Raw genomic sequence first — 15,203 nt, 5'->3', positions numbered from 1 at the left:
TAACAAGGAAATTCAGTTTGTAATATAACAGTCTGTATTGAGGTCTCCTCAGCTTTACGTATTAGTGTTGGAGAAGATGAGCAAGATAAATTAAACCACTGTATGATACTCTGCTGTCACATCGAAAGAGTTCCAAGTATTCCTTGAAATTTCAGGAAAGGCAATCAGCTGACAAGTAAAGAACCCCTTGTGTGTTTCTCGATCCTTTGCAGTGGAACCAGTCATTCTGGCACTCTTATAGGCTTGTTTTGTTTTCTGGCCTAGAATGTTTTCTGAGAAAGTCAGCTCATGTGAGTCCCACTGATTTGATACAGCGCTGTAGGACCCTTTCTGAATTTGTCCGTAACCAGAGTCATGTTGGCCACACAGTTCGACTGTACATAAAGCATATACTCTTAAATATTTCTAGTTATAAGGATCTAAATGGATAACCTCCAGACATCTTAGGTAACAAATACAATTGATATGACCAATGCAAAGAAAAAATATGCAAAATAAAATACACATCTGATTCATTATCAGTACATATTACAATAACATGCCAAATGCATGGCATGGTGTCCCGTAACTTTTGTCATCTCCCATTGAAGTTAAAGAACACAGCAGAGACCTGTGAGATATATTTAAATATGGGATGTGCTGCATTGAATGTGGATATGAGTTCACAATTCCAGCCAGATGAGTCTACATGATTATCATCACACGTATTTCAGGCACACACATGTAACACTGTAAATCAAAGAATGTTAAATACCTGCACATCCATTTGGTGATGATGATGATGATGATGATGATGATAATGATTCTTTTTTCAGTCAGTTAGTCCTAAATAGTCTTAAATAATACAGTAACTATTAACACCACACATATTGACAACAAAACAGTGACTGAAAAGACATAATGCTTATGCTTATGACTTCCCTACATAAGAAATTAAGCTACCCTTCAACATTTTTACAGTATATAACAAATAAAGAAAGAAATAAAGAAAGAAAAGCCTTTTTTTTACTGTTTTTTGAAAATGAAAAGTGAACTACACATTCATAAATCTATATTAGTATAATTCCAAAGTTTAACCCAAACAACAGATATACACCTCCTTTTAATCTGTTTTCTTGTTGTTGTTGTTTTTTTTTTTTTTTACAACAAATTTACAAACATCTCACAAGTCATATTTGGACTGAGAAAAACCTCTGTGCATTAATTGTATTATTTTCTAATACATTACAATATTAATTTATGATGTTGACTTTATGAACTTTCCTTTTATATATCTAATGTGTTGTTTTCATGTTAACTTGTTCAATTACAACACCTAAGAAATGTATATTAAAAACTCTTTTAATTTTAGCATAGCATATTTTTTATTTAATATTCTCATCCATCAGCAACATTTACATACTGTTGTCCCATGACTTTAGAGACATCAGTATAATGGGTGTCAATGCTGTGGGTGATGAACTGGGAAAATGTTTCCAATCTGTCATACATCACATTCACACTGCAAACACTAGCCCTTAATTCAGATTTATTGAACTACAAGAGACAGACGTAAAAACTTCACTTCATCCAGAAAACACTTGTCTGTAAATCCTATACAATCAGGCTTGGAAACATTCCTGTCAGCAATTCTACCTTAGACAAGTAGCCAATTTGCAATCAGTCCCCTGCTGACCACATGATTATAGACTTGATTTTTCCTCTATGGTCCCTTTAAGTACTGAGGGTTTCATTGATCACAGAAATGCAAGATTGCACTCTGAGTTTGAGCAGATTGACCACTTGTGAGCAATGTGTGTGCTAAGCATTGTCATTTACTTTGATTGCAGATATTGTTTGGGAGAGTGATGCGAAAGAAGCAATTTCTGCAAGTCACCTGAGGTGTGCTTTTGTGTGCTTTTGCATACCTCAGTTGACTCTGTTTGTGGCGTGCTTGCAGAAATGGCTTCTTTCGCATCACTCTCCCATACAGCTTCTCCTTGTGCAAAGTGCGCTGTATTGTTGACTGATGACACCATCTGCAGCAAGATGATGCTGCAGCTCTTTGGAGGTGGTCTGTGGATTGTCCTTGACTGTTCTCACCATTCTTCTTCTCTGCCTTTCTGATATTTTTCTTGGCCTGCCACTTCTGGGCTTAACAAGAACTGTCCCTGTGCTCTTCCATTTCCTTACTGTGTTCCTCACAGTGGAAACTGACAGGTTAAATCTCTGAGACAACTTTTTGTATCCTTTCCCTGAACAACTATGTTGAACAATATTTGTTTTTAGATCATTTGAGAGTTGTTTTGATGAGCACATGATGCCACTCTTAGGAGGAGATTCAAATAGGAGAACAACTTGCAATTGGCCACCTTAAATACCTTTTCTCATGATTGGATACACCTGGCTATGAAGTTCAAAGCTCAGTGAGGTTAACAAACCAATTTTGTGCTTCAGTAAGTCAGTAAAATGTAGTTAGGAGTATTTAAATCAATAAAATGATAAGGGTGCCCATACTTTTGCACCGGGCAAATTTTGGTGAGGCCATACCAGGTCATACCAGTGGGGATTCACACCTCACTGAATGTCACTGAATGCCTTCCTAAACATCATTGTTTTCATTATTTTCACTATTGAAAAATGCAGAAACTATAACAATGCAGTAGCTGAATAGCATCCTGTCTATGAATTTCAATCAGACCTTTGGTTCTTGTGGGGAAGAATCTCATGAATAGGTTATTTTTGTATTGGGTATATACCAAGCAACACTAGACCACCATACACCAGACTTGAGAGTTGAACAGAGTATTTGTCCATAACATATTGATGACTGAATACTGATAACATTGTACTAAATATAATCAGTGATTTTTTAATTAAGAATACATTTAAAATAACCATTGGACTCCAAACAGTTTCTTTAAAAGTGATTAAGCCTAGTCTTGGACTACACAGCACACTGAATGGAGATTTTCCATTAAAAAGAAAATATTATATATATTACTACAATTACATTACTTTTCCACTCAACAACCAACAATTAAAATCCATCTTCATAATCTTCATTACTCTCTTAACACCTCTAACAAACTACCTTCCACTACCAGATCAGGAGGATCTCTCGCTATCTTTAATAAACTCCTGAAGACAGAGCTCTTCAAAGAGCACTTAATTTCCTAACACCTCTAACAAACTAACTACCTCTAACCTTATTTCCTTTTTCCCCTTCCTTTCCTCCTCTATCCCATTTTTTTCAGTTTAGCCTCCTTTAGGCCCTATCTAATAATATTTTTTTACTTTGAACTTCTATTACTCTATGTACATTATTATTGTAAGTCGCTTTGGACCAAAACGTCTGCCAAATGTAATAGAATGTAATGTAATGTAATTTACCGCAAAGCAAACAGTCTACAATTGGAGAGAACATCATAATTTAGGCCTGTTTTGCTGCATTAGGACCTGGCCAGCTTACAATCATTGAGGGGAAGATAAATTCCCATATGTATCAAAATATTCTACAGGATAATTTGATAGTATCTGTAAATTATCAGTACAGCTTAAAAGTGGGTGATGCGACAGGATAATGAGCTAAAAAGCAGACAACAGAATGGATAAAAAACAACTAAATCTACCCTTTGGAGTGGTCAAGTCAGAGCCCAGATCTCAACCCAATAGAGATACTATTGGAGAAATGAGTTAAAATTGAAACAGCTTTAGATTGCGAAGGGTTTACTTACTTTTTCCACTACCAATTTGAACACTGAACGAGTGTGTTCAATAAAGACCTGCAAGATCATATATTTGTATTTTGTGTTATTATTTCATACCATTGAGATCAGATCACATTTTATAACATCTTTATGCATAAAACCATGAAATTCCAAAGGGTTCACATACTTTTTTACTACATTTTTTAATTACTGATAATGTTAAAGCATTTTTTAGGGAACAGTTCTCCTCACCACACATATGAGAAGAAACCCATTCTCAACACTGTCATCACTTTTGTACTCACTGTATGTATAAGCTATGTAGATTTTAGAAGCCTTTAACTCTCCATACGTCTTGTTCCTGTTATCATCATTTTGACCTGGCAAAATCTAAAACATTAACGTGAGAAGTCATCAAAGAGCCAATGTCTGTAGATTATAACTAGACATGCTGGGGGGAGAGTGGAGTTCCACATAGTAGCAGGAAGGTGTAAATGGATGTTCAGAGAAGAAAGATGCAGTTTAAAGATCTATCGTACTCACAGCAGGCCCTGCTTCACATCACATCACTGCATGTTCTGCTCAAAGCTGACCAGCTGAAAAGAACATTGATGGAACAACTGTCGCTTTGGTGCTTAAGTAACTGTTCATCCAGGATACAAAAATGTTTTCATAGAACCAAGTTTTAATGCTTTTGTTCCACTATACACTGTGCTGCCATTGCAACCTTGTATGGACCGCAGTATCTGTTGATGATTCTCCTTTACTTCGTCCAGTGATGAGAAAAGACCCTACCTTCCACATATGATTTGAGTGGTGAATAATTTTCATGGTAGTGTCATAATAGTGTGTGTTATGCAAGCATAAATGCATCAAGAACTAGGTAGGAAATATGGGAATATATTCTCCATTAGACACACCTGCCTTGATTGCACAGCTTCCTGAGAAGTTAGAGACTATAGTTAATCTATATCCATGCATGATTTGAGTTGGTCTATTGACATCCATCAGTGTTCAGTTTCTGACTACAGATAATTATCTTAAATTGGTGGACAATCAAGCCATCAGTGACACTCAAATATAAAAAAAAGTTCAATAGACCACTGCAGTCATGCGTCATTCTGTAGTCCTCACATGCCCATATTTGGGGTTCCATGTCTGAGCGGTTTTGACCTATCGGTAAATAAATAGGCTTTTTAAAAAACTTGCCTCTATCACATGCTGTGGTAAATAAATATGTTCAGAACCCTGTACTTGCTGCAAATTGTTATTATTGTGTTTAATTTAGAGAAGCAGTTCTACACACTATTGGTAAGAGCCAGGGCTCTCAAGTTTTGAAGTTTGGTGAGATTAGGATGGTGGGGATTGCGCGCAGTTCTTCTTCAGTTGTACCAAAGGGGCGGGGGGGGGGGGGGGGGCGTGGGGTTGGGTTGGTGGTGGATGCGCGCAGTTCTTCTTCGGTTGTTCAAGGGGGGGATGCGGTTGCCGGCGTTCACCGTGTTTCAGAAGTTTCGAATCGGCCAGTTCTTCGCGCCTGACACTCTGGCTGAAACTCCACCCTCTTTGACTAGGTCTGCCTAACAACAGAGCGATCTATATTCTGATTGGCTCAACAGGAGTACATTATAATATGCAGGCGATGGATTGGCAAGCGTGAGAAATACCATGAGTGGCGTGTGAGCGTGTGAACTCGCTGAGGTTCACTGCGCGCTCAAAGCGCGAGACTTGAGAACACTGTTATGAGCTCTAATCATACTGGCCAACCACCCTGGTTATACTGAAGGACCAGTTAGGCCATCAAACTCAAAATACATCATTTGCTGTGCTGTTCAAAATCCACTTAACCAGTCTGTTTACTTCTCAGCCTCTCTGGATTTTACAATGGGTTACTAATGAGGGTTATAATGCAGGGGTTTGTTTACCTTATTAAGATTCTGATTATGTTTATTATGCAGTAAAATAAATTATAGACGTTTGGTGTTTAAGGCTTGTTGTTTTAGTACATTAAGACACGTTAAAGTGATTCTTATAATAGGTTTCAGTGGAAAGAAATCACACATTACGTCTTTTTATGTTAAGTGTTTTAGACTCTTTTCCTTCAGTTAGATAGATTAACTCGGATGAATACTGTCCTGCTAGTTTTCCTGCTGTATCACACAGCTCGTCTTAGCGAGGGGAGATAGTTAGTTGATTATTTAGTTGTTAGTGAATTAGTTAGTTGTTTGTTGATTAGTTATATTAGATGTGCTGTAATTAGTTTTAACCTATGACCGTGATTAAATACTAAACCCGTGGAACAGCGCTGTTGAGAACCACTGAGCAGCTAAAGCTCACTTTCTCTTATTATCTGTATTTTAAATCTCTAACACAGTCTACACTGCTTAACATCACCATGCTAATAGAGTTTTCACCTCTTTAAACATTTCAATGATCCTCTGTGAAGAAGAATAATAATCCAAAACAGGATTCAACCAGAGTTCTACAACTGGTGTCATATCTTTTATAGGCTGCAGTGTTGTTCAGGAGAAAAATGTACACAGAATAAAATGCACAGGGCCCTGAAGGTATTTATTTACCACAGAATGTGATAGAGGTGAGTTCATTTTCCTCATAGGCCAAATCCACTTAGACACGTAACCCCAAATATGGGCATAAACAAAATAGTGCCAACTACAAAATGATGACACGACCTCAGTAGTCTATAGCAGCAAGTTATTACTGATATGCTGAGAATGGTCTACCAATGGTTTATTTCATGACAAATTAAGGAGATAAATGCATTAAGATAATTCCAAATGATGTGATGCAATCAAATAAGACTATCATTAGACTGAAGTACAAAAACAGACACTAGAAGACAACTAAAATAATCAAACCCATCAGAGAGATAACAGAGGCCAAATTAAATGCAGAGGCCAAATCTGAAATTCAACAAAAGTACACAATCAAAGAATTCTTCCTTTGGCGACAAAAACAAACCATATTAACATGAGTATGAAGAAAAAGAGAATAGATAATGACCTGAACCTATAGTATAGTGGAGGCACTGGAATATAAGTATGTATAGCTGCCACTGAATAAAATGGCATACATAATAAAGAGGAAAAATGATCAAAACTCAAAGTGAAAAAATATTTTAAAATTCCTATCCGTCACCTGACCTAAACTCTAATCAGCACGCTTTCTGAAAGCGGAAAGATAGCTGCACTCTGTAAAGCATCTCAATGCATCCCAAATGAGTTATTGATTGCAATAGAATACATTGACTGCAGTTCTATTTATTCTATTTATTTCTATTTGTTCTATTTAAACTGTTTAGTTTGGTCGATACATGTTTAAAAATGGAAGGAATGGCTGAATTTTTGTTAATTTAATATTTCTATCAAGCTCCATGTGAAGCTAAGAGACAATACTACAAAATTGTGTTACAAAACCTACAGATCTGTCTGTATATCACAGCATACAAGTGGAACCAGCTCTTTATTCATGTGATGTGATGTGAGGGGGGTTTAGGCTGGAGATTGCTCATAGCAGATTCATGAAATGTCAATATGCAGCAAGAAGTACAGTAACCTTGTGGCCTGTATTTATCATCTCAGAAGATTCTTCTCTACATGTTATTGAGCCCAAACATTTACAGTCATAGCATGATGAAAAAGAGATGATCCATGTGTGAAATGGTAGAGAATGAATACAAACAAGAAGCATCAAGAAAAAAGAAATCACAGTAATATTGTACAATATGTACCATCTGCAATATGTACCAGCTACTGTAATTCATAAAAAAAATACATATTCAGTTATTCTGTATCTCAATGGCATCTGACTGGCATTATTTTAAGTACTCCCCTTTTTGGATTAAAATACACCAAAAAACAGAGATGACAAAGCTTCCAAAAACCACTTTAAGTAATGAATGTATAATCTCCAGACATGATTTGCAGTAGTGGTGTAACTCTAACAAGATCTGTGTGTTTTTTTATGCAACTAAGCTTTCATCAGCTGTTATGAATGCAGTGCTAATCTGAGAAGATGTTTATTATTAGAGGACATTATGTACTGGATTAGGGATCAAAGGGCAGGGTAGTCTGTGTGATACAGAGGTGTAGTTGAAACGGTAAACACTAGACAAATAGATTTAGAATTTGGTGCCCAAACTTTATTTTTTTCTGAAGTCAAAAAAAGAAAAAACACAACGTCAAAAGAACATATAAACTTTTGGTTGCCATCAATAAACTTCTGAAGGAATGATGAAGGATTAGAGGATGACCAACACAAACAGATGAGTTTTAGCAACAGATGAGTTTCGGTCTCTGACTTTACATCTAAAATGTGGAGCAGCTTGATAGGAGTTAAAACATCTAGCTGCCTTCCTTCTTCTATATTCCACCCCCTCTGTGCAGTATACCAGTTCCAGGTACATCATTCATGGGACTGAGTGCCTTGTGGCCAAACAACCCAATGTTTGCCTCATCTGACTGTATAAGTCCCCAAAAAAGGATTAATTTTTGCCCTTCCCTAAAGGGAACCACACCAAATCCATACAAATACAGCAAAACATTAGAGAGTGCTTGTATAAGGCTGAATAGGGGTTGAATTATTCAAAATTTGACTATTATTCAAAAAGTTGCCTAATTATTGTTATTTAACTCTTTCTTCTTGGATTTTTTTAAATTCAAGAAGTCCAAATCCAACAGATTTTTGGAAATAAATGACACACCACAGTTTGGACATACCTTAAACAATCAATGTATTTTCATTATTTTTAAATGTTTTAAAAACATATGAAATAATTTAAATTATTGTAGTTAACAGCTGTGCTAAACTTTTCAAGAGTTTTTTCCATCTTAATGTGTTTGAGAGCATCAGATGACCATAAAACATTATAATGAAACCGAATCTCATCAGGAATTTTATTGTTATTTTACATTGTTATTTCCTTATCATTATCACCATTCCCTTATTATTATCAGTTAAATTCAAGGGTATGATTACTAGTAATGTGTAATGCAGGTTTATGGGGAACCTCTACTTAGCTTGCTAGTAAAAAGCAGTACTGTATTACTTTATTTACCTTGGTATTATAAATCATTTATATTAGTAATTTCTTCTTACTTACTAATCAGTATTTTATTAACAAGAAACTGGGACTTGGTTTGTGGTTTGTTTAACACTTTTAAGTTACTACATGATTCTTTATGTGTTCCTTAATAGTCTGAATAACTTTAATATTAATTTACAATTTAGAAAAAAAAGACATCGAATGAGAAGCAGTGTCCAAACTTTTGACTGTATATCAGCTCTATCTAATGACTGTGCCATGAAATCACTCCAGTGTGTTATATAGGAGATACAACTTGTTTACCAAAAATACCCACCTTCAAACATACCAAACATACCCAAAAAGATCCCACCTTCCAAAAGGACACTAGATATTGTAGTACGGATGCATATAACACACAGACTGCTAGCTGGCTTATAAACTGATTAGCTAATTAGTTAAATGGCTGCTCACTAATGTTTTGAATGTACAAAATATCTGAGCGCATTTATTCTCTACTCACTATGAAATGCTCTCTAGCGTCTCAACAAAAGTGATAAGACAAGAGGTAGTTCTCCTCACCTACTTTTCTCTTCAGAATCGTGACCCTAATAAATAAAGGTGAAGGAGACACACATATGGAACACTTGTTATGTGAGAGAGATTCTAAATGAAAAACACAAACACTGTAGAATAGAGAGGAGATGTTGGACAAATGCAATTTTTTAGCACAAAGAAACACATCTTGTCAAGGTCATAATACAGGGCAGCAAACAATACAAGATCAGGGCCAGATTTTATACTGCTTTAGCCTCTGCTCAGAGGAAGAAAGAGGAAAAACTGGGCAAACAGAAAAACCAGCAGGCAGGGTAGATTCTGAAAAGAGCTGTCTGTTGGCATGGTAACATAAATATCAACATTACGATCTGAGCAGAACCAATGCATTTCAGCATTCAATCATGTGAGGTATGCTGTTTTGATTAACTATTGCCTCATGGAATGTGGCTATTGAACACTCTGGGTAAGTTAAAATACATTATACCACAGTTGGTTCTGACCCTCAATGTGATTGGCTGAGAGAGCCGTTATCAGCCGGTAATGCACTGTAACAAAAGGTCACCGCGTATTACTCCGCCACATACAGGTAACCTAGTAATGATCGCTGCACGATCAATGATTTAGAATTAGAATTTGGTGCCAAAAACGTCTTTTGTTGCCATTAATAAACTTCTGAAGGAAAGAGGAAGGACTAGAAAATGACCAACACAAACAGATGAGTTTTAGCAACAGATGAGTTTCTGTCTAATAGAGTGAACAGTATGTGGACACAGTATTACACGTTATAACACTTCCTCTCATGTATTATTGCTTACATATTACTTACATATTATGTTGAAATGCAGCATGGTTTAGTGCATAAGACACTTTTATATAAGGATTTAGACAGTGTCAGATTTTGGTATTTTGCCTCTCTACATCTATACCTCAATGGATGTAAATATACATAAAGAAATCATCACCAGATGTGGCCTGTTCTTTAATTATCCTATGTGTTGTCTTAGCATTCTGTATACTGTATATATTGTGATCACTCTGGTTAATACAATTCAAGCTGTCAATTAAGGGGGTTTCTCTGCCTTTAAACATTTAGATTACACATAGATTAATGTATGGAACAGACAAAAAATATTTCAATACATCTAGTAAAGTCAGGAGGATTATCATTACCAACAGCTGTGAGAGAAGATACCACTGGTACAACATTTATGTCAGATTAGACTGAAAGAAAACTAAATGCTTTTTTTGACAGACTAAACTCTAGATTAGAACAGATAGAACAAGATTAATTCAAACCTGATGAGGGAATATCATACCACCAAAGCATACCACATTGTCTATTAAACATGGTGGAGGCACTACCACCGCATATTATCAATGGGCCAATTAATTTATATACACTAATAAGCACATAAGAGATGGTAAAAGATAAACAGGCTGAAACTGTCAGTATATAGTGCAACTTATACTTATTTCCATTACTTTCTTATTTAGATCTACCCTGTTATTAAGTCCATGCATTGTATATTATTTAGTGACTGAAACTGACACTGTGATGATGACACTGGTCAACTAAGACTATTTAAAGGCAAAACTGCAGTTAAAATCTGTCTTTGCTCACACAGATGATGACGCCTCACTTGCTGAGGAAGAAAAGGTGGAAAAGGTCATGAGAATTTCAGTATCTTTCCAACACAAAAAGGAACAGAGCGGTACTACAACATCTGTGAGCTACAGCCCATGGGATTTGCACAAATATGGAGACTGTAATCACTACTTAACAACTACCACTACACATGCAGTGTCTGTAAAGAGTTTTGGTTTAATAATGATGAACTGACTATTCAAATTAATGTAGTAGTACTTGACGACTAGGCCAACATTAAAATTAATGGTAAATCTGGTCTTTTGATTGCCTACAAAATAAATAACTGGAACAATGTCCCCTTGAACTCAACACTGTCCTGGGAGTAATATAATAGTAGTTTAGTAGCTGTACACTGTTACTTTGTTTAAGTATTCACTCATAATATTTGTGTTTTGAAAAACATAATAACATTCATTCAATGTTAGAACAAATTTCACCACACACTTTACACTTTACTTTGGGTTCTTTTACTTGCAGCTTTCTCTCAGCTTCTTGCTCACCTTTCTGAGCTCCTTCTTTCCTCTGAGTTCCTAATAGTCTATAGGTTTCCTGAGCTGAACCAAACGCTGGGTGCTGATTAGTTGGATTGTCATTTGGCCGACCTTACACTAAACAAATTTCTTGCTAGAGTCTTACTCAGTGTTCTCAAGTCTCAAGTCTCATGCACCTCAGCGAGTTCACACGCTCACACGCCACACATGGTATTTCTCACGCTTGCCAATCCATCGGCTGTATATTATAATGGACTCTCGTTGAGCCAATCAGAATATAGATCACTCTGTTGTTAGGTAGACCTAGTCAAAGAGGGTGGAGTTTCAGCCAGAGTGTCAGGCACGAAGAAGTGTCTGATTTGAAAGTTCAAAAAGTTCAAAACTTGAGAGCCCTGATAATTATGTCAAATATATTCTTTTTTTCACAAATTTTGTTTTTCCTATAAAAATTCGACAAAACAAAAAATACAATTAAATGAGTTCTAAATTAGTTTGATCACCCAGTAATGGAACTTGGTTTTATGAGACCCCTGAGCACAAGTATTTCCTCCCCCACACTCTACTGTACAGCAATATTTTCTTGATCTTTTGTTTAAGTGCTTTAATATAGAACTAAAAAAAAAACTATAAACATGTAATAGCCAGATATTTCACAGCTTTTTGTGTATTTTAAATTGTATTAATGCAAGAAAGTTATGTACACATTTTGTATTGTTGCTTGTAGAGGACAGATCAGTTGTTTATGTATTTTTTTTTAACATCTTTACTTAACTGTCTCCAGTCTTTCAGCCCTTTCAACCTTGAGGTTCCTGACAGACAGAGGCCTCTGGGTGTTGGCCACACTGGCCTGGGTGAGTGATCCATTCATCATTTCCACATGACAGAATGAGGTACATCTACACTGTATCTGGCGAAAATATAAAAAATGAGAAACATGATTGTAATAGGCTTTTGGTGATGTTCCAATAGTCAGACTGCCTGACTTCTTGTGGAAATTAAGCAACAAACAAATGTCTTTACGGACATATAAGTCTAGTTTTCTGATCCTCTGAGTAAGAATTGTAATAAACACTATCTCTCTTAGCATTAGCATTCAAATGTACGTAAACAACACTCAGAGATGTCCATTCTTAAGCACACAGGGCTGCTGTGGGTGCATATCTTCATTTTGAGCAAGCAGGAGCTTATCTGCACCAATCAACTGTTTTCTTTAAAGACTGAGAACAAGTGATTTAACAAGTGGAATCAAGTGATCTCAAGAAAATCTGCAGCCACACCAGCACATCATATCGAGCCTAGGGTTAGCTCCTGGCTGCATGTAACCACATTATTTTCTGCAGCATAGAGGTGGAACATCACATTCATTACAAAGGTGTTGAGCTAGACTGTCTGTTAGACTGGAGGAGATGGGGGTAGTTATGCTGCAGGAGATGGGCAGTACTGGATATGAACTTTGCCTGACAGATTTGGACAGATGTGACCATATGTCCACTTTCTCCCAGGCATGTCCTCCTTTTGGAATGTCAAAAAAATCTGTACATCTGGGTTTTTTTAATTATGTAAAATGTCTGGGATTTCACATTGGTTTCATGTCAATCAATCTGTAGAGTTTTATAGCTTGAATCACATTCTTCTGGCAACTGATCAATATGCGCCTGCACATATTGAACAGTGGGGTTAGCAACTGACCTCTATGTTATATATATTTTTTATATATTTATTCTATTTATTTCAATTTTCAAGTATCCAAATTATAATTTACTTTTAATTTTGCTCACATAAGAAATGACCAAAAGGCATATAAATGATTACTAGTCCAAAGCGGACTACATGATTAATTAAAAAAAAAAAAGCACTTTAATTAACTTCCAACTTAATTTAAAATCCACAGGTAAATGTATTATAATGCTACATTACCTCATGTACCCTTAGCTTGTTAAATAATTTAATAATTAGTTAGCTAACAAGCTGACGTCAGTACAGCGTAAACTTACTTTATAGTATTTATCTGCTGCTCTATAACTAATATTACTAGTACTGATGATGTAGATATGTAAAAAAGTGCTGTACTCTCTGGCTGAGTATTTTGGGGAGTATAGGCAGAGAAGATGGATGTGTCCCAAAAAGCTTTGCCTGTATAAAACTACGCTTCCTGTAGGTTATTTTGCATATTGTTTACATTACCAGAGAATAGACTTTGAGGGGTACGGTGGCCGAGAAAGCCCAGCGCAGTGCAAATTGAAAAGCGCTGCAAATGCACAAAACACATCCATCAAAATTACAACACAGGCGCAGCAAATAGAAAAACGCGCTGCAAATAGAAAAACGCGCTGCAAATAGAAAAACGCGCTGCAAAAAGAAAAACGTGCTGCAAATAGAACCACAACACAACGGAAGTGAGTCACAACACAACGGAATTTTCCCGGGGGACCTTAAAAGATGCTGTACCAGCTGTATACAAAGGACAATAAGTGGCAAACAAGCTTCTGAAAAGTAAGTTATGTTTATTACCTGTGATTACCACGGTTGTGTGCATATTATTAAAAGTTCTGCTTCACAAAACGCCTTGTTTGCCACTTATTGTCCTTTGTACACATAGTGAAGTCCGAGACGTTACTGAAGACGCAGCTTAGCTGGTACAGTATCTTTTAAGGTCCCCCGGGAAAATTCTGTTGTGTTGTGACTCACTTTCGTTGTGTTGTGGTTCTATTTGCAGCGCGTTTTTCTATTTGCAGCGCGTTTTTCTAGTTGCTGCGCCTGTGTTGTAATTTTGATGGATGTGTTTTGTGCTTTTGCAGCGCTTTTCAATTTGCACTGCGTTGGGCTTTCTTGGCCACCGTATGAGGGGCAGTCCAGGGTGTGTGTCACAGGAATGTGACAGCTTTGCTACAAACATTACTTTCGGAGCTCGATAAAATATGTTTTGGGCTGTAGCCCAAGAAGCCCAGGCCAGGTGACATTCCTGGAGGTTGCTAAGATGGGCGGGGCAAAGCATCACTGGAAGTTCCTTTGGTAATTAAGGACAATATAGCAAATTTCACTCATCACGTATAAGAGTGATAAAGCAATTACAGGTAAGTCTTTTCAAACAACCTACCCTTTAAAATAAAATAAAATTAAAATCAAAATAAATTTAAAATATATATTTTTGTGAAAAAGTAATTGTGGGTACTGTCCCACTGAACTTTTTTTACATTTTTAGAGACCCTCTTTAATTAACAAAAATCATTAGATTTCAACAATTATTAGATGATTGTCAGGAAGGCGCAGGGAGGATGCGAGGCAGACGCAAATGCAGGTATTAAGGTAAATATTTATTTAAACAAAGAAACAAAACAAAGAAACAACAGAATAAACCAAAACAAACACTGGGAAAAACAAGAAGCAAACAAGGAGAGCAAATAAGAAGGATAATAAATGAGGAAACGCTGAATAATAAACAACAAAGACCAATGAAGGAAACGCGGAAAAGCTGGGGTATAAATACACAAGGAGGGAAACGGAAATGGGAGACCTGGAGAAACAGGTAACGAGGGGGCGGAGTAACGAATAAGACACAGGTGAAGGCTCTAGACACAGAGGAGCACGGGTCACGTGGGGAACACACACACAGGAACATGAGGGAGGAGAATGACAGGTAAACAAACACAGGGAAAGGATGTGACTGATATTTTAACTCATTTACCAACAAGTGGCCAATTTTAGCTGACTGTACTCCATGTATAAACCCTGAATATATACAGTTGTAGTCATACATTTGGAAACACATTATCATT

The sequence above is a fragment of the Astyanax mexicanus genome, chromosome 1 (assembly GCF_023375975.1).
Source record: "Astyanax mexicanus isolate ESR-SI-001 chromosome 1, AstMex3_surface, whole genome shotgun sequence".
Taxonomy (NCBI): domain Eukaryota; kingdom Metazoa; phylum Chordata; class Actinopteri; order Characiformes; family Acestrorhamphidae; genus Astyanax; species Astyanax mexicanus.
The sequence above is the reverse complement of the archived record's forward strand: the minus strand, read 5'-3'. Positions refer to the sequence as shown.